The sequence below is a fragment of the Octopus bimaculoides genome, chromosome 13 (assembly GCF_001194135.2).
Source record: "Octopus bimaculoides isolate UCB-OBI-ISO-001 chromosome 13, ASM119413v2, whole genome shotgun sequence".
Classification (NCBI taxonomy): Eukaryota; Metazoa; Mollusca; class Cephalopoda; order Octopoda; family Octopodidae; genus Octopus; species Octopus bimaculoides.
Genome location: NC_068993.1, coordinates 30,443,669 through 30,449,445, shown reverse-complemented (window position 1 = coordinate 30,449,445; position 5,777 = coordinate 30,443,669).

The following is a 5,777-nucleotide window of genomic DNA, read 5'->3' as shown; positions in this document are numbered from 1 at the left end:
TCCTTTCTCTTTCCACTTTACAAGCTTCTCAGAAAGCTCTCTAGTAACACTTATTTTCTCATAAAAAAGACTTTCCGTTGTCTCTTGTTAGAAACCACTCTTCTTCTTTTTTAAAGTTTTCCTTGATTTTGTCCTTTTGTACATTCGGTGGTAATTCTTCTTGGTACTCCTCTATCTCATGCTGACCACGAGAAGATAAGGTGCCAATGGTGTTTGCTACAGATAGGTTGTTTATTTGTTTCCAGCATCGGATGCAAAATGATATCCGGAAAATTATCTACCATGTTTGAAGCTGTGATTAAAGGCGTATTAGAAAATGGGGATCTTTCCCCTTTGAATGGCACATCGAGAAATTAAATTTTGTAACTAAACACTTTCAAACTTCGGACACTGGTAGAATGTGTCATATAAAACATCTTTTACTCTTAGTGTTGTTGAGAAAAGTTTATATTTTAAAAGTTATTTCGTGTTAAAGTTGTCGTATTTTGATAATTTTAACCAATCAATGACGTGTATTCAGCTGAATAAAATTACTGCCGTTGCTTGTCAACAACAACTATCGGCGGTGTATATTTCGTTTGTCACTGTTATTTATGACATCGTTCGTGCGTTTGTACTGGTTTTAGCTTTAGGGATTTAAGGTTAGGGTTAGGGTTCGGGTTTTAGAGTTAGGGTTAGGGTTAGAGTTTTAGGGTCAGGGATAGGGTTTTAGGGTTAGGGTTAGGGTTTTAGGCTCAGGGATAGGGTTTTAGAGTTAGGGTTAGGGTTTTAGGTTTAGGGTTAGTGTATTAGAGTTAGGGTTAGGGGTTTAGAGTTAGGGTTAGGGTTGAGGTTTTAGGGTTAGGGTTAAGGTTTTAGGGTTACGGTTAGGGTTGGGATTTTAGCGTTAGAGTTACGAAAAAATGTGAAAAATGAAGAAATGGTGGGGGAGGGGGCAAAAATGTCTATCCAATAATAGTAGCTGAAAAAACAGGAATAAAAAACTAAAAGCCGTATAAATGCACGAACGATTGTGGTGGTGCCATGAAGTAAACATGCTTCAGATACACTCGTTTATTCATACAAACGTAACTGAGATGAAATATGTCATAAATAACAGTGACAAACGAAATATACACCACCGGAAGTTGTTGTTGACAAACAACAGCAGTAACTGTTTTCACCTCAATAGACGTCATTGATTGGTTGAAATTACCGAAATACGACATCTTTAACACGAAATAACTTCGAAAATACACAATTTTCTCAAACACGCTAAGAGTAAATGACGTTTTATGTGACACATTCTACCAGTATACGAAGTTTGAAAGTGTTTAGTTACAAAAAATTATTTTTTAAATGTGCCGGCCAAAACGAAAAGATCCGAAAATGGGTCTTGCTGCCTCTGTTGTTCTCAGTCTTGACTTTATCTTCGCTTTTCTAACATTTTCAACTCTTCAACGTAAAATGTCCTCACGAGGTTTTTACTGACACAAGTATAACGACTGAGCTGTTGTATTTTTTTTCCTCAGACAGTGGAGAGCGAGTGTATGGGTAGCCTAATTTGAGGCCAAGTTCTCTGTACTAAAAATACTGCATACCGTTCAATATGCCTTACTAAGATCAAATGAGAGAATTTCACCAGATAAAACCTGTAAGTCTTTTCCAATTGCTCTTAAAAAATCATGAGGAAATTTATATTTTGCTCGTTGTAGTATATGTTATTAAGACAAAAATAACTTGTCTCGCGCAGTAGTCTTCCTTTACTAGAGAAAATTCTTTATTTTCGGGTCCCCGTTTGACTTATCACACAGACAAAACTGAACTCATATCTAACGTTTTAGTATTTTAGTTTGGTACGAGAGAGAGAGAGGGGGGAGATTGAAGGAGAGGGAGAGAGATAATGTTGTTGAGCACTGAAACTAGTATTGTTTACATTAGCAATGCTCTCAACATAATTGTCATTCATATATATTTTTCTGTTGTATCTCGTCTCTTTGTGTTCAATGTTTTCTGGATCTTTCTTACGTTTCCTGTGCACGTGAATATTCGTTCCTCTTTTATTCTTTTGAAGAGTGTAACTTGGAATTTTCCTAGCCATATTTGTAGTCAGTGTGAAAAAGACATCAAATTTGTCTTAAGGAAACAACGATTGTTACTGTTGCTCTTTGTCTAGATCCTACATAAATAGACTCCAGACTTTCCGAATCAATCACTTTGCCAGTAATCTAAGTATAACTATATTCCGCATAGTAAAAATATTTCGCTCCGAGGAAAAAATGACGTCTGAGTAGGTTAGATGTCTTCCAGCATAAAATATAAATTATTACAATAACAATGATAATAACAATAATAATAATTGTTCTTTATTATCCTCAAGGACTTACACATTTAATAAACGTTAAAACCTGGATGGAAGGCTACAAAATAAGTGGGACCGGACACGATGAAGTTATATAAAATCGAGGGGAGGGGTGCAAATATTATACAGTGAACTTATTAAAATTTGATAAAAACAGAGTAAATAGAAATTTACATAAAACACACAATAATTAAACAAGATATAATATTAAAGTAAAAACATGTTCGAGTTACCCAACCACACAAGAGTGAGACACCATTAGTTAGTATAGGTCTGCCAGAGCAGCACATTGTAGTGGTCGCTTGAAACTGCACGAAATTGCTCTGCACGAAACTGCTTTATCCGAAAATGTCTGTGACTTTATACACTGCCTGTGTGCCTTTTCCATAGTACTCTAGCATTTTGAGATATTCTACAAAATTTCAGTCTATAATCCTCAACCAAAACATTATTGTTACTTTCTTTGTCTTCCTTCAGTTCGTTTTATTGTTCCATCAGGTCTTTGATTGTTTTGAGAAAAACTGTGAACTAGAAATTAAATGTGAGGTGGAGCAGATAAACACATCCGTATATATTTTTTATCGCATTATTTTGAGGTCCTTGTAATTTGAAAGTTTCTCCTCGCCTTCTCCCTTCTTATCTTAAGGGACCAAAATGTTTATCAGTGTTTGGACACCTAATTTTCATTTCTTTATTATATATTTTTTATTCATTTACTTGTTTCAGTGATTTGACTGTGGCCATGCTGGAGCACTGCCTTGAAGCGTCTTAGTCGAATAAATTGATCCCAGGACGTTTTTAAAGCTTAGTACTTATTCCATCGGTCTCTTTAGCCGGACCGCTATGTTACGGGGACGTAAACACACCAACCAACGCCGGTTGTCAAGCGGCGATGAGGGACAAACACAGACACAAAGTCACCCAAACACACACACACACACACACACACACACATATATATACATATATATATATATATACGATGGGCTTCTTTCAGTTTCCGTCTACCAAATCCATTCAGAAGGCTTTGGTCGGTCCGAGGCTATAGTAGAACACACTTTCCCAAAGTGCCACGCAGTAGGACTGAACCCAGAACCATGTGGTTGGGAAGCAAGATTCTTACCCCACAGCCACACTTGTGCCTATAGTCAGTTTTCTTTGATTCCTTCCCACCATTATTAAAGAAGGTAATGAGCTGGCAAAATCGTTAGCAGCATTTCGTCCGTCTCTATGTTCTAAGCTCAGATTCTACTGTGATCGACTTTGCCCTTCATCCTTCGAGGTCGATGAAATAAATACCAGTTAGAGCACTAGGATCGATATATTCGATTTACCACCACCTCAAATATTTCAAGTCTTGTTCTTATAGTAGAAAGGATTATTATTAATATTGTTGTTAAGGCGGCGAGCTGACAGAATCGTTAGCACGCCGGGTAAAGTGTTTAGCGGCATTTAGTTCGTCGTTAAGTTCAGAGTTCAAATTCCACCAAGGTTGACTTTGCCTTTCATTCTTTAGGGGGTCGATTCTTAAGTAAACGGTTGGGGCTGATATAATCGACTTATACCCTTTCCGAAACTTGCTGGTCCTATGCTAAAATTTAGAACTATTATTATCATTATCATTATTATTATTATTATTATTTCTACTATTTTCAATGATAGTATTAATGATAATGAGATGAATGCGGCACCACCTGAATATAATGATTAAGGGGAGAGAAATATACTGCTGCTATTCTGATAAAGATGTTGCTCCTCTCTGACCAAGGCACTGACCAGGAAAAGTAGCAGAAGCTATCAGACTACAAAGAAACTGAAATAAACAGTAAGTGTGACATGAGAGTGAACACAATACCAACGTCATTAAATTAACACAGTAGGGATGGTAACAAAAATATGAACAAAACCGTACAAACTATACCAGAGTTCACAATATTATACATTGTGCAATAAGTTGTATTGTTAGATACAGCTGACACCCTAATGAACACGATTCCAATTCAATACTACATTTAAAACAGTAGGCGCTCTGCTAACTACACATACTCTACACAACCACTACTCTGTGAAATAAAAACTCTATGGAGTGACCCCATCTCAAAACAATATGTCACAGAAAATGCTCTTTACAATCACCACCCAATAAACTAACATAGCACATTCTCTCGCATAATTGACACACGACACTCGACAACAATTTCATATAGTTCCATTCTACATGGTTGTCGTCCATGTCTAACACGACCCTCACATCATAGACTCTATAGATATATAACTCTAAAACACACAACACCAACAACACAACACAGACCATTAATGTAGCATGCAAACTCATTTCTACATTTCAATAACAATATCGCACACACCTCAGGAAGATGAAGGTGAACCAGGTGGCTCAGTAAAAACTCAGATAAAACTGTTAAAACATGATGAGCCCTTGTCAAAAGCTGTAAGGTCTCGATAATGAATTCCTCTCACGGTTTCTATTCTAACTTAAAATATTTGATATTATTTAGTAAGGCATGTAGCAGCATCAATCAACTCAAGTGGAAAACAATTAAGGATTATTATTAGAATTCTAATAGCAAGTAATCAAGTCATTAAATGGATCTTATTTATCGTAATTACGTGAGATAAATATGTATTTATGACACGTATATCCTTAGTTGAAATATTTATCCAGCACCGGAGTTTTCTTCTTTGAGTGTAATTTTCTACTTTTCGACTATATATATGTATATATATATATATATATATATATATATATATATATATATATATTTCTTTGAAAACTTCTTCACTGTTTTCGGTCTGTTAACGGCTAGGCGTTTCAGACGGGTATATACTGGAATTGATGTAGCGACATTTGAGATTTTGTCTAGGTGAATCTAGCCAATGAGAACTCATCAAATTTACGTTAACAAACGTAATTTGAAAGTTAGAAACCTAGGTCCTAGATTATCCACATCTGGGTTGTACATTTATTTAATATTCTTCCAACAGGTAAAATGAAATTTTTTTATGTTCGTCACTCGCAGACATATTTGCCTGTATATATATTATCGACTTCTATTTCCCGTAAATTTTGGTGCATTCACTATCTTATTTATACTTTAACCCGATGGTGCTTTGTTTTACTGGGAAGCAATTCTACTGTATTGCACTATTTAATAATTTTTTCTTTGAAAACATTTTCACTAGTTTCGGTCTGTTAGCGGCTAGGTGTTTCTGACGAGTATATACTGATATTGATGTAGTGACATTTGAGATTTTGTCAAGGTGAATGTAGCCAATGAGAACTAATCAGTAATTTGAAAATTTCGAAACCTAGGTCCTAGATTATCCACATCTGGGTTGTACATATATTTAATGTTCTTCCTACAGGTAGGATGAAATTTTTTATGTTTGCCGTCTGCAAAGATGTTTGCCGTCTGCA